The sequence below is a fragment of the Megascapheus bottae genome, chromosome 11, assembly GCF_031878675.1.
Source record: "Megascapheus bottae isolate mThoBot1 chromosome 11, mThoBot2.hap1, whole genome shotgun sequence".
Taxonomy (NCBI): Eukaryota; Metazoa; Chordata; class Mammalia; order Rodentia; family Geomyidae; genus Megascapheus; species Megascapheus bottae.
Genome location: NC_143519.1, coordinates 37287624 through 37311371, shown reverse-complemented (window position 1 = coordinate 37311371; position 23748 = coordinate 37287624). Strand labels below are relative to the sequence as shown.

The following is a 23748-nucleotide window of genomic DNA, read 5'->3' as shown; positions in this document are numbered from 1 at the left end:
TATCTCTGTTTTCTACATGGTAAACTCTTGAAATGCAAGGACTTTTTCTAGTTTATTTGCTATGGTTATCCTACATCTTAGAGCAGCATAAAAATAATCAAACCAAATAGCAAGATATTTAAAACTGCTCAGTAATGGAGATAGTAGTGTATACGTACAGACCACTCAATGGAGAGGTTGAGAAAACAGAATGGGGTAGCCTAAGCTGCATAAGTTTGAGGTTAGGTTTTACTGTAGTGTAAAAACATGATGAAAATATTCAAAGTAAATAAATAAGAGTTCCCAAGCACATGAAAAATTAGTAAAGAGTTAATTCCTGATTCAGTGAAATAGAGAACTGTGTAAAATATAGCCTTTAATTCCAACCTTGAATCTACATAATAAAAAGTTCAGGGCTAATTTTTCCACTAAATTTACTATAATCCAAGATATTTGGTTACTTTTATAATAATGAAATCAATAGAAATGTATGAAACCAGTGACTTCCATTTCCATATGGCCCTTAATATAAAACTACCTTTAACAGAAAAGCCAAACAAATAAGCTAAAGTGACCAATCATAGTGCTTAAGGAATTTGATCCCTTGGTGTTCATGTACATTATAGTGAGAGATGTAAAATTTTATGTTCACCCTGAGAAGCAGTCTGTTATGTTCAAACACACACACACACACACACACACACACACACACACATGTCTACTTTTTGTGGTGGTTTTTCAGAATCCATGCATTTGCCTAAAAATTAGGTGGTTCATGGCTCTTTTCTTCGTAAGAGTGCAAACTAGCAAGAAACTAGATATTATCAATAAAGGAAATCAAACTGAGGTATACTTATGCATTGGAATACTACATATCAATAAAAGGAAATAAAATTCAGAAATGTTCAATGAACTAAATATATCACCAAAAGGTAAAAAAAAAATGATAGAAATCAAGGGGGGAAAATCAAGAGGGGGGTAGGGTAATGGGGACCAAGACATGTGGAAGGGTATCAACGTATGTGAATTAGTGCACCTTCTATCTGGCAAATATCATGTAACCTTTTTATTAAATACAATAAAAAATATTAAAAAAATAAAGAGCAAAAAAAAAGAAATCTTACATACAGAATGCCTATGATTTCTCTGTGTGAAATTCTTGGGAGGATCATGAGAGCTTTTGTAGAACAGCATGTAAAAGATGCTTTCTGTAAAAGTAAGATTGAAAATTCAGGCTTTGTGGACCCAAGAATTTATATTCTGATAACTCAGTGCTATTAAAGAGGACAATGTAAGCCAGAAACACTGGTTGGTTTTTTGGGCTCAAATATAAAATCCACACTACTTAGGAACTAAGATCTGAGAATCAAGATTCAAAGTCAGTCCAGGCAGACAAATTTGAGAGACTTGATATCCAGTTAACCATCAAAAATCCAAAAGTAAGAATCAATAAGTTGAGTGAGAACTTGGGGCCCTAGATTCATCCATCCCCCTAACATATATACCTAAAACACACACACACACACACACACACACACACACACACACACACCTCACATTTACATTACATTACACATACACACAGGGAGAGAGCCAAAAAAGCCATTGACCACAAACACCTATCTGAGTTTTGATGAAACTTTATTGAAAAGAAACTGCTGGAATTCAGGATTTGGTCTTCCAGAGAAAGATTTCTGCCTTTGTACTAGACTGCTAATATGTTTGGTTTACTGAGGTCTGTCATGTAGTTGAAAACATATTATTGAAGAGCTACAAGCATGGTTTAGGGAAGAGAGCACCTGAGTAGCAAGGGCAGTGTGATGAGTTCAAACTCTAGTATTGCCATTAAAATTATGTAAAAATAAGTTTGGATGATAATTAATGGAGACATGGCTGGTAGGTATTTATGAGATAAAGTAATTCCACAAAATGTGAACTGACATAGAGGGCGTAATATTACTCACTTTAAAATCATTTCAGTTGTATCACATGTTCTAATTTTTCATTAAAAATTGTTAGATGGGACATGAAGTTGGTTGGAAAGAAGTGAAGGTTTAAAGTAAGTAGATGCTTACCAAAGTCCAACTATTGTTGCAGTTTGTTCCAGTTTTGCCCTAGAACTGCCTGTGGTTGCACACCCCATGCCTCTGTCTCAGTTTCTGCATCCAACTTAACAATATTTGCATAAATATATTCCATGAACTATTATATAGTATATTAACATATAAACAAAATAAACAGATTAGAAAATGTGGAAGGGGTAACCATGCTTTAAAAATTTACTCATTGCCTTGCCTATGTAATTGTGATACCTTGACAATAAAATTAAACTGAAAAAAGAAACAGATTTTATCTCTGGTTCCTTCAACGTTTTCATTAGCTTTACAAATTATTTTGAATGTGTATCAGATTTCAGACCCTACCACCATCTGAAATGTTTTACCAACTTATATAATGAATCAATATGCATCTCATAAATACAGTATAGCTTAAGTTAATAAATTAAATTTTATACTCATAAATTTATGATAGGACCCAGAAGTAGATCCCTTGAAAATTACATTCATTATTAAGTCCACTCAGAAAGTTAACGTCAAACATAGCACTAAAATTGCAAACTATTTTTCTCTGTGCTTTTTTTTCATCAAATTTAAAATGTATAAATAAATGTACATATGCTTTCTAAAGTTTAAAATTTGGATCTCAGACTAGCTATTTTGAAAGACTGTTCCATTTAAAGTGACGTTTGTGTATGTGTTTCTGGCCTGAAATGTAAGTGTTCTGATTACTAGTTGAAATATAAGTTGTTAAAACACCCCTCATAATTTATCTAGTTCAAGTGCCAGTGAAATTGTGGCAGATGATGAATAAATATCAAGCACTTTCTTTGTTAGCAGCTGTGTCCTTACTGAGCTTCAAGCTGTGTAGAAGAAAAAGAGACAATTGAGACATGACGCCCACAAGTACTTATTACATTATTCTTGGATTGAACTAATGATAACCAAAAAGATTTCTGTTTTTATCAGGCACCCGCGGGTGCACAATAAAATATTCATTTACCTTATATCGCATAAAAAGCTGTTTCTTTCAATACTTTCTTTCTTATATAGGATTGCTATAATGTGCTTGCCACTACATTAAGCACCAATGCAATTATCACCTTCTTTGTAGACAGCCATCTAAATTAAATACCATTAAGTAAAATGCTCTCATAAATACTGTATATCTTTTGAGAACTATTATCTACATTTTCTCCAAATCTGGTGCTTAATTGGTCCAGTGGAAATAGTGTTTTATTCTTACAATGCTGTGGATGAACTCCATCCAGATGGAAGAGATGCTTATGGCTTCCATTTCATTGGAACAAAGCATTTCTTTGGCATCATCTCTGAGAACCATCCCTGTTACATATGGGTCACTTTTGTTTATGCATATTCTGTTCATTTCTGTTCTTATGAACCCCATTTTGGACATGTGGTTTTAGGAAAAGTAGATACTAAAATATGTATGTATACTTTATATTTTCTCTGAGATATAAGCTCTAAGCAAGGGTGTCCATATACAGGAATTAGTCACAAAAGATAGAAGACATTAACCTTATAATTGGTTCGCAAATATATCTACCCATTAGGATATCCTAAGAGTCTTTTTATATATGTATATATGTATGTGTGTATGTATGTATGTATGCATGTAAGGTATATATGTGTATTTTGTACTCAAGGTTGAATCCAAGACTTATATTGATAGACAAACCACTACCACTTGAAGCAAGCCCCTGCCCATTCATTATATATTTTTTTAATTTTTTATTGTAATTAGTAAAAGGGTTACATGATATTTGCCAGATAGAAGGTGCATTAATTCACATACATTGATACCCTTTCACATGTCTTGGTACCCATTTCCCTCCCCCCCCACACTCCCCACCCGTCTTGGTTTTCCCTCCTTACCTATCAAATTTCAAATATCCAAATACAAATAAATTCAATATATCAGATGACAAAGTGAGATACTATACCAATATGAGATAACCAAGGGACAGCAAAGGAGATGAGAGACAACATAGTACATTAAGGACAACAATCATTCATTATATGGCTTTAGTTCCATTCATTATATTTTGTGTTTGAGAGTGAGTCTCATTAATTCCGAACTTTACCTCTTAATTAAGCAATTACCTCCTGAGCTGCAGTTACAGGCTCATTCCTGCACCAAGAACTAAAAGAAATTTCAACTTACAAGAAACAGGCCAAATTGATTGAATCATAATCTCTTGTGAGCCGAAACATCATCATCTTGTTTTTTATTTGGTCGGTCATGGGGCTTGAAATCTGGGCGTGGGTGCTGTCCTTGAACTATTCAGCTCAAGACTAGTACTCTACCCCTTGAGACACAGCACCACTTCCGCTTTTCTAGTGGTTAATTGGAGATGAGAGTCCCATGGTCTTTAGTGCCAGGCTGGCTTTGAACCACGATCCTCAGATCTCAGCCTCCTGAGTAGCTAGGATTATAGGTGTGAGCCACTGTGCCCAGCAACATCATCATTTTTTAAAAGCTTCACTAGGAATTTCAATAGGTAGATAATCTGTAGATGACCAAATAAAGAGCAATAATCAGAATATAAAGAAAACTGCCTTGGAGATCAAATTTCAGGAGGAAATTCTCAGAAATGTTACATTATAAATTTCAACTTTTTCCCATACATTTTTATTGTAATTAATAGAAGGGCTACATTATATTCACCAGGTAGAAGGTGCATTACTTCAGAAACATTGATACCCTTTCTCATGTTTTGGTCCCCATTTCCCTCCCCTCTCCCCGGCCCCTCATCTTGTTTCCCCCTTCCCTATCCTATTTCAAATAAACATATATACAATATATCAGATAACAAGGTAAAATACTGTAACAATATGAGGTAACCAAGGGACAGCAAAAAGAGATGAGAGATAACATAGTCCATTAAGGACAACAATCACTCATTATATGGCTTTTGTTTCTATATTCTGGAGGTCTTTTCATTTAGTGTCATACTTAAATTTCAAATTAAAAATCTGTTGTAGGTGAAAAGAAAAGGATATATTTGAAAATAATACTGTCTATGAAATTTTAATTGTTTAGAATTACATACCAAACCATACACATTTAACTATTTGGCCATTAATAGTAGAAATAGGTTACTAAGTATTTAGTTCTTTAAGGAAACCTTAATATATACATATATATGTATATTTATATTCAGTACAAACACATTAAATCTTGCCCCCAAATAAAAATACATAAAGCATGAGACATAGAAAATATATTATGCATTTTCAGAAACAGCAAACTTGTAGAAAAGGCATCACATTTTGTTTTGTTACCATTATCATTCATTATTTAATAAGATTAGATTGACACTGCATAGAGAACACAAGCCACACATTCAAGGCTTCTTGATTTCAGAAAGAGAAACACATTTTCCAAATTGAATTAGGCAATTACATCATAATTCAAAGAAGAATCTGCAGAAAAAAAATTTGGGGGGTTTAAATCCAATAGGTCTTCTAAGCCAGATAGTGGTTGCACCTGTATGTAATTTCTTTCAGAGCCAGACCTGAGATAGTAAGTTGCTGATCTTTAACCAGTTAGCAATGTAGTCAATATGGAATTTTTTGTCATTGTCACATTCATCATTAAATTTCCCCTTGAAGATGCTAATAGGAAAAACTTAATGAGTATACTTTTTATTCAGAAAAAAATGGCTAATCATGTAATTGTCTTCAAAATTATTATAGAGAAGGATTTAAAATGTCTGGGGCTATGTCATACAACAAAGAATCAGCACCAATAAGGTTATACTGTAAATTAATTTAAGGTCTTCCTATGAACTGAAATTTACATGAGCAAGCAATAATATTCCAGCACTGTTCGGATGGTCATCTATTGACATGCTTATCATTTTTAAAGCAGGCTTTTGCCTATATTATAGATTCCAAGGAAATCATAGACATCTAAATGTCTATGTGTTCTGATGAGTGAAAAGTTACTTCTTGATTGAGAATGTTCTTGAATCAAATTAATTGGATTGAATTGAATTGAGATCAGATACCTTTACAAACTGGTGTTGTGAACTTACTCTTGATATACAGTCTAGCAATTGTCTTTTTTGTTCTTTTACATTAAATGACTTAAAGAATTGTAGATGCTGGGTTTTAAGATGGTGATAAAGAACCTTGAAGGAGAACACAATTGTAGAATTCCTACCCCTCAGTAGTCCTAACACAGTCTTAACTCTCAGAGGAAGCTGGACACAAAGTGCACCTTGGACTCTTGGTACTTGAGAATAGATGAAGGAGGCTTGTGAGTTTAAGGCATACTTTGAATCCGTATCAAATACAAAACAAACACACATAAAAAAACTTTCAAGGTGAAGTAATTGATGGAATATCTATTACCTGATGGAATGTATTAAAGAAATATCAACATTTCTCTTAAATATTAGAATAGTAAATATACTCAACTACTAAAAATAGAAAATTTAGCCACATCTCACTTGTTTGGTTTAAGTTAATATATCCATTCTCAGCACTTATGAGCCTGGCTTGTACATGTGTTTTGTTTCACATATTTAAATTATTTAAAAATTATCATCCAACATTTTTTAAATTAGAAAAAAATAAAATTTTAGTTTTAGCTAAATATGATTTCAAATTTGTCCTCACTTTCAGTGCTTAGTTAGAGCTGGGTAGCTCCCATTCCTCTACCTGGTTTGGCACAGTCTTAGCCTATCTAGTTCATTAAGATAAAGAACTGCTGATTTCATGAAAGTATTAGACAGGTAAAGAGTTTGGATTAAGATTTTCATGGCTCAGATAATCACAATTTTAAACTGCAGCCCACTGTTAACCTCCATCCTATAGAGTTGGGGAACAGACAGTATTTAGGCCTTGGACTACAGATGAAAACAAAACACTAAATGTGGCAGGTGGCAAACATCTGTAAGTCAATAACTGATACTACTAAGGATATTTTTGTTTAGGTGGACTTTTAGTGCTTCAGAACTTGTAAAGTGTTGTACATGAAGGTAGCTCTGCTCAAACTCATTGTTCTTGTCCCAATGGATAATCCAACTGCAGTCCCATGCCTAGCTAGCTAACAAAGAGGCAGGGTTGACAAAATCAGCTGTTACTTGGATGGAAAGACTAAATTGGCTGCTACATGAAAAGATGTAATGGCATTTGTATTTGACCTCCCCTTGGCCTACCTCTGACTTCAGATGTATCTTTGAAAAGTAGCTCCATATGAGTTCCGACATGACTTGTGCAGATGGCATCTTACCTCAAGAAGAACAGCTGAAGTCTGTTCACTTTATTCCCCCTAAATTCTCTGACCCTTTATCCTGTGGACATGTAGAAGTGCAGTTTGTAAAGGAAGTTAATGCCTTTGAGGGCAATTTTTAACTAATGGGCCTGTGGGCCCAAAGATAAATGTTCTAACTTACCTATCCCCAGAAGAAAAGAAGACAAAGGATAGATTAGCTTTTCTTTCCTTTTTAGTGGTGCCACAGTTTGAAAGCTCCAAATAGTAGTGAAAAACACAAACAAAGACATTCTATTTACCTAAAAATGAGTAACATGTCAAATATTAACAGGTAGAATGATGCCAAGAGATAACTTTGATGTATATCATTTCCTTACTCAGTTTAGAGCACAGCAGGCAGAATGGTATCTTTTTTTTGAGACAGAAATAGAAAACCACAAACAGGAGGAGACACACAATTGTGAGGAAATGCCAGAGAAAGGATATGGCAAAGAGCAGTGAGACAAAGAGTACTTGACAATTATATCAGAATGACATAGAAAAATGTATGGTAATTTAGGCCAAAAACAAATAAACAATAATAAAACCTTCCTGATTAGTGCTACATTTTAGAATTGAAATAGAATTTGTTTGGAAATAAGACTTCTCCATTCTTTCCCCCTCTGAGATGGGGGATGTGATGCTGTTTTACATTTTGTATGTAGGAAATATCCTCAGCTCCAAGAGTATGCTTGGCAAGTGCCACTAACTCCTCAATAAATTTATGTTGAATAATGAATGAAAGGTGTGTAGAAACCAGAAGTGAGATGCTATGTTAATTGGTTAGTTCTTTGGAGTGTTTGTCCAAACCATTTTCCCAGATCTATTTATTAATGACTTTCTATCCCAAGTGAATGATGCTACATAGATTTTACTTTATCCTTATCTTCCTGTCAACTGAATTCAAATGAGAAATTATTGCTTCAGGGGGCAGGGAGTAGCATATTTCAAATGAATTTGCCACAATTATTCATTAAATGAACTAAACCTTTGCATATCTGAATATATATATATATATGTATCTATGTTGCTGGCCCATATTCAGTTAAACAGAATAGATAATGGAATAAGTCCATCTATGAAATTGATGTGGTTTCAAAATTGAGAACTTTAAAGTTTCAATAAATGATAAAAGTAAATCCTGCTTAGCATCATTATGAATGTTCACTAGTATTTGGCTTAATTCAATTAAGAGCCTACTATATTAAATATTTGATTGAGTGTTGAGATAGAAAGATGAAACATTTTGTAACATTGTAGTAGATATGACAATGTTTCATCTTGTTTGTCTATATCGTTATAGGTTACTATAAAGATCTAATGGTAAGCAAGAGATGATTCTCTAAGAGAGAAATTCATAGTGGCAGGTTGTAAATTATATCAAAGCATCTCAGACTTCTTGTATTAGAGATATCAGGGTACATGATATTTTTTTCTGCTAGTCTGTGATATTGGTGTTGCCTTTGACATAAAAACTGCTACCATGAACTATGGATCAGTGTTAAAATTTGGCAGATTCAACTTTCTCAAGTTGGCTGCCATGCCACCTGGTAAGTTTGTGAATAGTATCCTTAGCAGATGAATTCAGCATGTAGTTTGGTGAGTTGAACCTGGTTCCACATATGCCATCCATCTGACTCCAAATGTCTCTCATTGATTATTGTAGCTCTACAGTTAGTTTTTCAAGAGTTCCTTTTCTGTGGACATTAGAGAAAATTTACTTGTTTATTAGCAGTGGGAAAATTAGTACATAAATATGCACACAGCAGTACTTCTGAACATATCACATTTCTAATCTATTTTTATACCATCCATAAATGCAAGAGCTTTTATAGTGAATAATCCTGCTATATGGGTAGGGAATGTAACATAAATCAAACACCATCATATCACATATATGAAAATTTTGTCATCTTTACCTGATTAAAACTTGACTAGCTGCAAAGTCTCAGAGATATCTATTGCTACCTATGAATATTATATAATTAAGAAAAATATAAATCCTTCAACATGCAGAACACAGCTCTTGGCATGTAATGAAAGTCCATTGAATACCACTTCCTCATAATTGCATATTAAATGGCTTTAAGCAAGTACTTATGTTGCTTTTACATGAGAATAATATTGACAGAGATATGGGCTAAGACAAAATGAAGCTAGCATCTAGCAGGCCTTTTATGATATGTAAATAACTATTTCAAATTGACTAATGTTTATATAAAACAGTCACTTTGTAATTAAAAAGCAGATTTCATGAAAGTAGGTAATAAATTTACATCTCTTAGGTGAGTACAGCAACATTTTGTTCAGTTTTATATGAATGTATTGTAGGCAAACAGTGCAACACCCAGGTTTTTTTAAAAGTAGATCTACATATGCAAGTAGCTATTTTACTCATTCCCATTGATACGTTCAAAAATCTCTATTAACTCTAGAGCTGCTGTAATGATGTTCTATTTGAGTGGCAAACATATCAGGGATTTATCATCTCAAACTTGGAGAGCTTATAAATTCCAGATCACTGTGTGGAGGTAATTCATTTGAGGCCTGCAAAAGGAAATCTGTCACACACACACTTCTCCTTGCTTCATGTAGTTTTCCTACAATGCTTGGCAGTGATTTTCTTACAGGTCCAACATCTTAGCCTCTGCTTTCTTCACTTCTTGGCATTCTCCCTGTGTGTCTATGTTCAAATTTCCTTTATTGATGGGGCCAAATATACCACAATTAAGGTTATCTGGATAACCTCATCTGAAATTGATCAAAAATACCTCTTAGCACATTTACAAGCACAGATATGACAAGTTAAGGCTTCTAGAGCATACAATTATAACCAAATCAGTCCTGGGGCTTGAGCTCAGAGCCTGAACACTGTCCTTGAATTTTCTCAAGAAAAGGGAACTCTACCACTTAAACCTCAGCACCACTTCCGGCTTTTTTCTATGTACGTGGTACCAAGAAATCAAACCCGGGTCTTCCTGCATCCTATGCAAGCATTCTACCACTAGGCCATACTTCCGGCCTTGTAACCAGATTTTTACAACACTCCTTAAATCTAATCTGTTCCAAAGTAAATGTGTGCTTCCTTATCTCTTTCCCAGTGTTCTCTTCCTACACTGGCATCACTATATTCTATTCTTTCAGGGTCATACCATTCAGTGACAATAAATATAGTAGATGGGTAATACAATGACTTTGGAGCAATATGGTTTTACTATAATCTTTACAAACCATAAGTTGTACAGACTTAGCAGATTACTTAACTATCATCTGCCCTATTATTCTTATTTATAAAGTGGAGATAATTATAAAAACACCTGAAGTGAATAATTCTCCTTTCTAATGCAGATATTTCCTCTGAAAATAAAGTCAGTATCTCCTACATAGTCACTATCTCTTACATAGTCAATAATTAAATTATCCCTTGCCTTATATTCAACGCTCTGACAAAAATAAGGAAATAGAAATTTTTCCAAAAATATTCATGAATAGCAATCTCTTTTTAGAAAGTAATATAAAATTGCTAAATAATATGTAATAGGATCAAAAAGCTCAACAATCTGTTTGTTTAAAAAGTCTTCTTTCAACCAATTTATTTAATTACAAAAATAAATGAATCATGTTCTTGCAAATCTTGAGACAAGCCAGCCTAACAAGTCACGGAAAAGTCATTCCATTTAATATATATTTTGAAACATTGCTCAGAATTCTGTCTAAAAATGTGATAATTTTTTTTCACGTATGTGATTCTCTTTATTCAGAAAGTGTGAAAAATCAGCAAGATTGTTGCAAACCTCCAAAGAGTAAATAGAATAAGAATTGTAATATCACATGTAAGGATTGAATCATTCTTTGCTAATAGTGGGAATGTCACCCCAACATCTGGGCCACACAGCATGGATGAGTTTTAAAAAGAAAATGCAAGTTTGTATTCCACATTTTATGTATAGAAAGAGATATTACAGCACCATCATTAATTTATTTAACATTCTTTTCTTTCTTTCTTTGTCGGTCATGGAACTTGAACTCTGGGCCTGAGCTTTGTCCCTGAGCTCTTCAGCTCAGGTCTACTGCCCTACCCCTTGAGGTACAATGCCATTTCTGGTTTTCTAGTGGCTAATTGGAGGTAAGAACCTTATGGACTTTAGTGCCCAGGCTGGCTTTGAACTGTGATCCTCAGATCTCAGCTTCCTGATTTGCTAGGATTACAGGTGTGACCTACCATGCCCAGTTCCTTTTTTTTTTTTTTTTTTTTTGCCAGTCAGGTTTGAGCTCAGGGCCTGAGCACTGTCCTTGGAATTTTTCTAGACTAGAGATCTACCACTTGAGCTTCAGCACCACTTCTGGCTTTTTTCTATGTATGTGGTACAGAGGAATTGAACCGGGTCTTTGTTCATGCTGGGTAGCACTCTACCACTAGACCAATTCCTGGCCCTCTTTTCTTTTTTTTAAAAAATAATTCCAGGAATTTTTTGAGATCTGACCTTAGACACTTCATCACTGAGGAGTTACAGGAACAAGGCAGTTAGACTGGGATAGAAGACATGGATACAGTTCATTTATACTCAGGAAGTCTCTTCAGATTCTTATTGGCCTGGTCTGATATCTTGTCCAACCACTATAGTTTACTATATAGTTTACTATTAATAAAGTTATTACTGTCTGAATTCAAAATCTTTTTTTAATATATACAAAGTAAAATCAAACTATGATTATACTAATATACTAAATTCTCACAAAGTATTTAATGAAACTTTTGTTACTTCAGAAATCACAATTAATTTTGCTCAAACATGGCAGAAGCTAATAATAATAGGTATTTTTATTGTTATAATAAAGGTCATGTATAGAAGGGTTATAGTTATGTAAGCCAGGTCAAGATTACCTTACTTTTTGGACAATGTCACCTCTTGATAATTATTTTTAGTATTCCTGGTAAATGCATTTCTTTCTCTATGTCTACCCATTTAAAAATATTAACTATGTGATTTCTAGCAAGGAGGGAAACATTTTTTGTATGTTTCTATCCCATATATCTTTCAGGATTTAATGTTTTTTTACTTTAATTCTTGAAAAATAATGTAAGATTAAAGTACAGACACCACCAGCATTTTTTTTTATTTTTTATTTTTTGCCAGTCCTGGGCTTCAGCTCAGGGCCTGAAAACTGTCCTTGGACTTTCTCAAGGCTAGAGCTCTACCACTTGAACCACAGCACCATTTCTGGCATTTTTCTATGTATGTGGTACCAAGGAATCAAACCTGGGTCTTTGTGCATGTAGGCAAGCACTCCACCACTAGGCCAAACTCCCAGTCCCAATACCAGCAGCATTTTTAAGCCTTCAGTACCCTACTGTATTTATCCCTGTAGACATACTTCAGTGATGGAGCCCCACAACAAACCCATTGAATTAACCTGTGGGTATCAGAAGTACATAGTCCTCTGAACTGTTTTTCAGGAAGAAGGCAAAAGAGAACAATGAGCTCTCTTATGTCTTATGCAAGCATGTGTTTCCTCATGGCACACAATATTGCCACTCTTTTGGACTTTCAAAGGCTGAGTCCTGTCTGATAAAGTTTCTCCTGAGAGATTAAGGATTGGCTAGGTGTGCAAAAAGAAACTATTCCCTTATAAAGGAAATCACAAGCTGTGTTAGCAGAAATTGGTAACTTGAAAAACAAATTCTTTTTTTTTTGATCTTGGGTTTGAATTTAGGGCTTGGAAACATTCCCTGAGCTTTTTTAGATTGAGGCTAGTACTCTGACACTTGAGCCACCATTCCATTTCCTGATGTGTGTGTGTGTGTGTGTGTGTGTGTGTGTGTGTGTGTGTGTGTGTGTAGAGACAGAGAGAGAGAAGACTTTCATGGACTTTCTGCTGAACTGACTTTGAACCTCAATCCTCAGATTTCACCCTCCTGAGTATCTAGAATAGCAGATGGTGCTGAGCTTATACTTCTTTTTGATATACAGAGTAGGTTCAAATTCTCTTCTTGGTGACTTTTCATAAATATCAGGATTTAATTAATTTATAGAACTGAAATTACAATTAAACCATTGTGAAATTTGTGCTCAATTACCTTAACGTTCAAAAGGGCAGAGTTGCTAAATGTTATAAAGGAATGTCTGTAAATGGGCATACTTAAGAATGCTTCTTTGGCTATCAGTGACACATTTCATGCTTTCAGACAGATAGTTTATATTATGATTTGTTATTTACAATCCCAAGTAAAAAAACACAATGTGTTTAAAGAAGCAAGTATAGCACATGTGATTGCATGCATTCCCACAATCCTCCTTTGATAATGTAATTGCTGTTTAGTTAATAAGCTTAAGTACTAGTGATGAATGCAAGTTTATGTATGGCATATTGATGATAATATCTGAGTAGGATAAGCTGCCAAATGAGAGGCAAAGGAAAAGAAATATTGCAGTCCAAATTGCATCCCAAATAACTATTTTTCCTCTCTGTGCAATCAAAATTGTATAGTGTACAGTTATTTTCATAAACATCCATTGGTGCTTCAGAATGAAAATAATAACTTCATGTGATTCACAGCAGATGCTGATAATATCACCCTACACACCTGTGATGAATACGATTTAGTAATTTCTCCTTGATTAAGAAAATATGTACTTTGTGTTGTTCAGTTGTGATGGGTTCTTTGTCTTTTCCATTAGACTCGTAATTAATCAACGAGGTATAAACCAAATGATGTTGGGGTGAATGTCAAGATTGGATACAGGAGACATTTAATGTGAATGAAGCATATAAAGTACTCTTCCAAATATCTGCTTGCCAACATCTGGAAAGGAAAAAGACATAGAGTACAAAGGAGAGTCCAAATTATCCGGGAAGAGAGTCATTTATACTTCTAGGTAAATACGGCAATGTCCCTTTTAATACCTGTAATATTTTAATAGATCTGTTTTTCCATTGTTACTGAAAGGAGAGAATGGGTTTCCATTCACATAAAGTAAGTAAAGTAAGTAAAGTAATGCATAGGTAACAAGATGATGAAGTAGAGAAAGTATTATTACAGTCTGCATAAGAATCTGTTCAAGCTGCAATATTCCATCATCTCAGAGCACTCAGCTAACTCAAGGAAAACATTCTAAACAGAGATTGCATGCAGCCAAGAGACACATCAAAAGCACTTCTCTCTGCTGAAATATCAAGAGAGAACAGAAACGGACAGAGGCGTTAAAGGCAACATGTTGTTGGTAATGTACTGTCATGAATACAAATGAAGATATAGCTCAGAGGTATAGGTAAAGGATAAAGATTTTGTTTGCAAAATTATTTTTCACGGGCTATCACTTAAATTAACCTCACTGTTATACTTTCATGAGGTGTGAGGTTTAGTTTAACAGCTCGTTCTGTTTGCATCAGTATTTAAATAATTTACAGAATGTTTTTAAAGACCAAGTGTGGGCTCAGTTCCATTGAGATTTATAGTGAACTGCTTACTGACCAAGGAAATCACTGGAAGGTACAAGAAAACTGAATTGCTCTGTCTGATAACAGTAAGTAATTCAGTAATCTGTAGTAGTAGTAACATGTAGAAAGCATGCAAGAGATAAAATTTCCCATGTTTTATAACTCACCAAGAACCATTTCAAGCTATCAATTCAATAAGAAATGGATTTGTTGAGAATGTAATAAAAGAGTAGTTGCGATATTCTAGATATGTCTGAAATGAAACAGCCATTCTCATGAAGAGTTATGCAAGATCCTTGATGTACATTGGAATTAATGATTAAATGTTTTGAAATAATCACAAACTGTAGTTTAAAGGACAAATACATCTACTGTTTTATAAACCAAGCTTTGTTGCACTACAGCCAAGTTTGGTAGCTGTGACAGTTGCAGAATAGTAAAAAAAAATATTTAGTCTATGGCTTCCATAGAAATAAGGATTCCAAACTCTGGATTGATTCATGTGAATTTTACTTCAAAGTGGCCAATTAAGTGGTGTGAAATGGCCTCAGACTCAAACACATTCCACTCTCTAAATAAACAAAGAAAACTGGGTAAACTTTGGGGAATTATTGGTTAAGAACTTTTTCAAAGGTTGTAGCAGGGGCTCGCTAGTGGCTCGCACCAAAAAATACTGGTTATATAGGAGGATAAATTCAGAAGATTACAATTCAAAGCCAGCCTGAACAGAAGAGTATTTGAGACTCTTTCTCTAATTAACCAGCAAAAAGCCAGAAGTAGAGGTATGATAACTTTGAGTGAAAAAATCAAGCTCAAGTAATCATACCAGCACACAACATATGCATTCAAACACACACACACACACACACACACACACACACACACACACACACGACTATAATTTCCTTCGTAAAATTATAGAATGCTTTTATCATTAAATAAAGATTTAAATGGAATTAGTCCATAATCCAGATTCTTCTTTGTACTCATAAATCCAGTAATGAATGTTGAGTTACAATGTGAATTGAGGGGCCCATACTATAAAATATATGCTCAGTCAGTTGCTTTTCATAACCTAAGATGTTGAGCAACAATTTTTGAAGCAGATTTTTCATAGAGCAGACTTGTTTACAGTTGACTAGCCTTGGGATATTATTAAATTATTCCAACAATGCATACCTTTGGGGCTAGTAAAAAATCAACTTGGAAAAAAAACTAGCAATGAAAACAAGCAAGGACAAATGAAAGTAGCTTTTTCTCATGGAAAGCTCTTAAAGTTCATAAGCTGTATGAATAGGATAACAATAATTAGTAGAAAATTAACAAACAAGGCTAGGAGTTTGGTGTAGTGGTACAGTGCTTGCCTAGCGAGTACCACACACATAAGAAAAAGCCAGAAGTGGTACGGATGCTCAAGTGGCTCTAGCCTTGAGAAACGTGCAAGGACAATGCTCAGGCCCTGAGTTCAAGGCCCAGCACTGGCAAAAAATAAAAAGGAAATTAACAAAAAGGTAAAAGCAGAAATCAAAGTATAGTTACTGTATGGGTAAATAATAATGTTCTCATGGTAGTACCATTATAAATGTTTCTTCACACTGAAGTATCCTAAATATCTGAACAATAATCACAACAATTTATGAAGCAATTGCAGTTCATGCTAACTTATGTATGCACTGTGTTAGAAAGTAAACAAAATGGTCAATAAAACTTGGATGCAATGTGAAATAATTTCACATTAAATTTTTGCAAATTACACAGAGGACAGGCTAAAATGACTTTCCTAAAAAGCAACTGACAACTTGTCTTTAATATTTTCAATGCTATGTGAACTGCTTGAATTTTTGAAGTTCTGGAGGTGTGGATAACTGACTCTTATGTCAAACATTGCCATCATTCTTTTCTAAAAAGCATAAAATCTTAAAAACTAATTTATGCCTTGCCCTGCCTCTTCAGTTTCATATGCCCCTGCCATGTACACTATGCACTGTTTATCTCCCACTTTCCAATTATCTTCCTGACTTTGAAATTATATCAGAGAAAATAGAGGGCAAAATTTAAGCTGTGTTTTATACCATATAATGAGGCAGTTTACTCAATAGGGATATTCACCATACTTCTGTTTTCCCCTCAGTATAATGCATGTAATCTCAACTGGCTCTTGCTGGCACAGAGTTTTCTATAATCTCTCTGGTTCAATATTTGAGGAATCTGAAAATGTATTTTCTTGTAACAAATAAGCATTTTTAAAGGTCTGCGGTTTTTGCTCAGCATTTGCATACAGCAAGTAACAGATGGAATTTTCACTTTGATAACAGCAAAGAACTGCAATTCACATATAAGAATAACATGGCAGATAAAATGTGTGTCTCCAGATATAATTCAACCATGCCTAGAAGTATAATCACTGCAAGTTGTCTTGCAGAGACTGAGAATTGAGAAGTTCTAACTAATGGGTCAGAAAGACAGAATATATGGATGACAGAATATATCATCTGAATAATTAAATATTCAGAAGATTGTTCATCCATGAACTTTAAAATAATCCATATTTATATCTATATCGATATTGATTCGTATGTGTATCTATATAGATAGTTATGTGTATCTATATAAAGAGAGAGAATGAGGAAGAGAGAGAGAGAGAGAGAGAGACAGAGAGAGAGTGTTTCGTAATGTGCAATCAGGAAAGTTTGTCATTACTTTCCCTCCTAATTTTGTGTTCAGTATCATGAGGAGTTTATTTGAGGGAACATATTAGACTTTCGTTTTCTTTTGTTTTTTTTTCAGATTTACTGTCATATTTACACTTGAGAATTTTGAGCTCGTTTCATTTCTTTTATAGTTACACAATACAGTATATATATGTATATTTTTTAACTATTTTTTTGTCTTTTCTTTTTGGCACTGGGGATCGAACCCAGGACATTGCACTTCCTAGGCAAGCGCTTTGCCACTGAACTACATCCCAGCCCAATATACAGTATATTTTAATACGATATTGAGTATGGAAGTGAAGTATGAAGGTGTTAATGTAACTGATTTGTTTTCTGATCGCACTTCTGATTATTTTGTATGGGAAAAGGCAATACCGCTACTTCTCATAAAGTTCTCCTTTATGAAAAAGAAAAAGAAATTTAAGAAAGACAATTCCAATTAGATGCAGAGTGTTTCTTATGAAATATAGTTCACTTTAGCCAATTTGAATGCCAGGACCATAAATAAAATTCACCATTCATATTTTAAGCTATATTTTAAAACTCTCACACATATACACAAATCTGTCAAATTTCATTCTGTTTGGAAGTTCTTAGGCTGTGAAAGATCATGCCCTGTTTTTAATAGTTTATGTTGTGTGTCTCATCATTGTTGGAGTATTGCCTATTTACATATTATTTTCCATAGTGCTCCTTAACATTATCCAGATAACTGTACAAGCTTCAGAACATTTTCTAATAATTCTCTTCATTGTTCTAAGTCTACCTGTTTGTCTGGGTAGTTTATATATAAAAGCTAGGACTTAAATTTTTATTAATATTTATTTTCTGCTTACTGCCTGCTTTCTTTCTAAAAGATGTAGACATACTATCATTATCACTTCAAAAAGTTTGATGCATGAAGAAGGAAAAGAGAAAATGTTACATGTGAAAAAGTTAATATTTCTCTCATTGCCCTTACATAGGAGTTATTGCACAATCACTCAACCTCATAATTCCACATCAACATCTGTCATATCACAAATATGTTTATATATTGACAGGTCTGTGGAAAAAAGGTCCTCTCACCTTCCTTCCTTCTTTCCTTCCTCCCTTCCTTCCTTCCTTCCTTCCTTCCTTCCTTCCTTCCTTCCTTCCTTCCTTCCTTATTTCCTTTCTTCCTTATTTCCTTTCTTCCTTATTTCCTTTTTCCTTATTTCCTTCCTTCCTTCCTTTCATTTTCCTTCCCTCCCTCCTTCCTTTCTTTTCTTTTTCTGTTACTGAGGTTTTAATTAAAGAAAAAAAACACTTCTTGCTAAGTGGGGATGAAGTATATAGTTCATGTGGTAAACGTGAGATTTATCAAGTGGTAGAATTATGGAGATGATATGGGTGTGGTTTCTTGACTATACTTTTGCTATAACAGCTATTTACTTATTAATTTATTCTTGCCAGTCCTGGGGCTTGAACTCAAGGCTTGGGCACTGTCCTTGGACACTTTTTGCTCAAGTCTAGTGCTGTGGCACTTGAGCTATAACATCACTTCTGGCTTTTTCTGTGTATGTGATACAGAGGAATTGAATCCAGAGTTTTGTGCATGATAGGCAAGCACTCTACCACTGGGCAAAACTCCTGGCCCACAGCTGTATTTTTTCCTAAAACTAGGATCATCTAGACTTTTCTTTCCAGACTGGCTTTAAACCATCATTCTCTTCTGTTTCTAATGTAGCTCACACTCAACAAACCCTGTTCTCAAAAAGGAGTCATAATTTTCAAATGCTCCAACTCACTTGCTCAGGTCCAAGAGCCACTATGCAGTCCCTAAAGAAATTCCTCTGTTGTTTCATCTAGATTATCTTGTAAAAAATGTGAAGTGTAATTCCTTTCTCTCACAAGCAATTCAACTTGATTCAGACTCTTCAAAAAAGTTAAGCAAGTTTCTTGCAAGAATTTCAGAGATTACCCTTCTATTTTTATTAAAGTGAATTAAGCAACGCAAATTAATGCAAAAATAGTCACGTGGAACTAGAGGTGATTCACAGATCAATTTGACAGTCAGGTTATCATGGTAATTGAGCTGAAGGTTTTATGAAATCATGTTCTTGCTTAAGAATTATATTACTATTTGATTTGATATTCTTTTTCCTCAACTATCCATAGGAATTCAACTTTGAAAAAATTTCTAGTTTTACAAGGTAAGACAAAATACATTACTTATTTGTGAAATAATGCAATAACATTAAAATGGTTAAATACCTTAAATAAAAATATTGTACATAATTATCTCCAAACAATATATTGTCTTCAAATAAAACCAATAAATTTCATTTCTAATCAGAACATAAAAAATTGGAAAGAAGCATCACCCCAGTTACAGATGGTATGAAACTGTAGAATACTTGAACAACTATAAAAATTCAGTAATGAAACCATTAAAATTAAATGTGAGATTTTAAGCAGAAATAAAATAAAAATGGCAAATGATTGCATAATAGAAAAAGCAAAATCAGTTTTTATTTGTATTTGGATATTTGAAATTTGATAGGGAAGGGGGGAAAACCAAGACGGGTGGGGGGTGTGGGGGGGGAGGGAAACGGGTACCAAGACATGTGAAAGGGTATCAATGTATGTGAATTAATGCACCTTCTATCTGGCAAATATCATGTAACCCTTTTACTAATTACAATAAAAAAAAAGAAAAAGAAAAATATGCTAACACCAGGAGACTGGCAGAAGATGGCGGCAGTTCAATGTGAGTCTTTCTGAGCTCTCACCAACATACCAGTTCTAGCATCGTAGGGGAAAGTTTCTACCCAAAGATCCATCCTAAGTAAGCTTTAGCACCACAGAGATCTCAGTCAGAGAGGAGAAAGGCAGGAAACCAGAGCAAGAAGACAGTGTGGAGCAGCACCAGCCACTCTGAGACACAGTGGAGACAAAGCCTCCCTCCTGCACCTGAGCAGGCCTCTTGACATCGCAGACCTGCCAGCTCCAGACAGAGCCACACAGAGCCTGTGCGAACCCAGAGCCATCACCCCGCTGTGGCGTGGACCTGCCAGCGTCAAGGAACCAGAAAATCCAGCAATTTGTGAGTACCTCCATGGACGTTTCAACTTCTGCTCCTGGAACTGTATTGGGAAGGAATCCCCTTCCCCACCAGCTGACAGCAGCACCATCTTGACTGCTGTCAAAGACCTTGCCAAACCAACTGGAGCCTGAGAACTGGTGTAGGCAGCACCATCATTGAAAAGAGCAAAGGTTTTCCCAGAGGCAGCTTAGCCAATGACCACGTGGGGTGCTAGCAGAAGTTCCTCCCCCTGGGCGGGGCCACCCTCCTGGTAAAAAAACCACTTATAACTCTACCATTTTTGGGGGGGAGGCCAATCAATCAAACTTATCAGAAAAACTGCAAAGCCAAATCTCAAGCGAAAAAGACTTTTTGAAGTGTTGGATCCCAAATTTAGTGGAGACACAGTTTCCTATCCTGTCCCCCCCCCCCACACACACAAAACCAGAAGAATACCCCCTATTTTTTTCTACTTTCTTTCAATTGCATTTTTGAGTTCTTTTTTTTTTTTGCTATTTTTTAAAATTTTTTTGCTTTTTTTAAAAGTTATGATTCTTTCCTTTCCCCTCTCCTGCCCCCCTGCTTTTCTTCTGTTATTATAGTCGTTCCTAGAAACATAGTGACAGCACTGGGTACAGACTGAATACAAATTACATTTATATTGCTACAGTCACCTGCTTTTTAATCTTTGGGTTCTTAGCCCTAATATTTCTTGTCTGAAAACTCACAATTTTGTGGGATCTCGCCCCACCTTTTTTCTTGTTTTTCTTTTGTTTGTTGGTTTGTTTATTTTTACTGTTTTAAAATTTTTAACATTGAACTCTCTTATATATACCTTCCTCTTTTCTTTATATATTCTTGTTATTACTCTTCTTCTTTTCATAAGTTTTATCTTATTTTTTCTAAATTTTGTACTCAACTATTTTAAATTTCTACCCTTAGGACAGTCATCCTTAACACTATCCCTTTTCTTCATTACTGTATTAATCTTACACTCCTCCTTTACTCTTTTCCTACCTTCCCTGTTGTCTTTCATACTATTTTTCTAACTATGATCCTCTGTTCATCCCTCAACTTTCAGAATGCATAATCTACAGTTGATGGTTGTTGAGAAATACTGTAAATCTAGGAGTTCAATTATACAGTAGGTGCAAAGGGACTTAAAAACAATAGAGATTGGATTGAGGGTTTTTTTTTTTGGTCATAAAATGGTGACCAGTGGTGTTATGTTAGATTTGTTTGTAAGTGCACAAAAAGAGAGAGAGGGTAATAATACCAATCTAAAATTGTGAACATCTATTGTCTGGCCAGCTAAAGAACTCTAGGTTAGTTATATCTTAAAAATTGTAATCTTGTGCAGTATTAATCTTGCTCCCATTTTCAAATGGGCAGAACAAGAAACTTGAGAAAAATGGCAAATCAAGGAATAGCATCTCTCACCCAATACAAACAGGAAATGGAGCAGTCAATGGCAAAACTAGAGGAGAGACCTCTAAATGCTATACAAATGCAATTGATAAACATGATTAATGAAAAGTTTGAAAACATACAGAAGGAGATACGTGAGGAAGCTGTATCTAATCAAGACGAAACCATAAAGAAGGTGATACATGAACCTAAGGAAGCCAAAAAGGAGGCCATAATAAAGAACTTACAAAGAAAAATGGACAAATTCATAGAATCAACAAACAAAAAGATGACCGAACTCCAACAAATGTCCAATGAGAGTAAAGATGCTTAGCTAAAGACACAGGTGGAAATCAAGCAGTTAAAGAAGTCCATACACAATCTAAAACAAGAGATGAAAGGCATAAAAATGAGCAATGGGAAGGAGTAAGATGAAGAATAAAGTAGAAAGTATTGATAGCAGGTTAGACAATGCAGAAGAGAGAATTTCTGGAGTTGAAGATAATCTGTAAAGAGAAAGAACAGAAAATGAGCCAAACAAAATCTAGGAAATATGAGAGAACACTTCAGGAGGTCCAAGATACAATTAGGAAGCCTAATTTAAGGCTAATTGGTATTGAACAGGGCCTGGAGAAAGAGGACAATGGTATTGGAAATATACTTCAGGGAATCATTTCAGAGAACTTCCCAAATATCCAGAAGGGCACATCAATACAGATACAAGAACCTTTTAGAACGCCAAACAGACCTGACTAGAAAAGGACATCCCTCCATCACATTATAATCCATACAGGATCCATAGAGACCAAAGAAAGGATCTTAAAAGCAGCCAGGGAAACGAGAACAATCACCTACAATGGAAAACCAATCAGAATAACCCCAGATTTCTCAGCAGAGACCATGCAAGCAAGAAGAGATTGGAAGGATATATATCATGCCCTTAAGACAAATAACTACCAACCAAGATTACTGTACCCAGCTAACCTCTCATTCATAACTGAGAGAACAATAAAAACCTTCCATTCCAAGGAAAAGTTGCAACATTATGTAGCAATCAAACCAACATTATAGAAAATTCTCAAAGATGTTCTACACATTGAATACCAACACAAACATGATACTGACAAAGAAATGGCACCTAAAAATCATACCTCGTAAGTACCACAAGAACTGTCAAGCCACAGGCCATTAGGAAAGCTTCTAAAACTGGCAGGAACTAGTAAATATTTTTCAATCCTTACTCTCAATATCAATGGACTTAGCTCTCCAAGTAAACAAAATCACAGATGAGAAGGGTAATTTCACGACAGAAATTACCAAGATCCAGAGCATCATGAAGGAATATTTTTCAAAACTTTATGCCAACAAATTTGAGAATCTAGAAAAAAATGGAAGAATTTCTAGCCAATATTAACATAACCACACTTAACCAAGAAGACCTAATCCAGATAAATAGACCTATTTCAAACACTGAAATAGAAATGGCAATAAAAGTCCTTCCATCTATCAAAAGCATAGGGTCAGATGGATCACAGCTGAATTCTATAAGGTCTTCAAAGCAGAGCTCACACAATACTCCTCAAGCTCTTCAACAAAATAAGGCAATAAGCAATAAGCCAATAAGCAATAAGGCAAGAGGCAATCACTAAGGGGATCCAAATAGGGAAAGAAGAAGTTAAACTTTCCCTCTTTGCAGCTGACATAATTATGTATTTAAAGCACTCTATAGACACCGATCCAGAGATTTTGGAGCTGATTCAAAACTTTGGCAATGTAGCTGGGTATAAAATTATCCCTCAAAAATCACCCTCCTTCCTATAC

General features: G+C 34.8%; 1 pseudogene; it reads left to right on the top strand.

The window, feature by feature from the left end:
- Positions 1 to 7274: 7274 nt before the first annotated feature.
- Positions 7275 to 23748, top strand: part of LOC150056903 (COP9 signalosome complex subunit 4 pseudogene) — a 155594-nt pseudogene continuing 139120 nt past the window's right edge.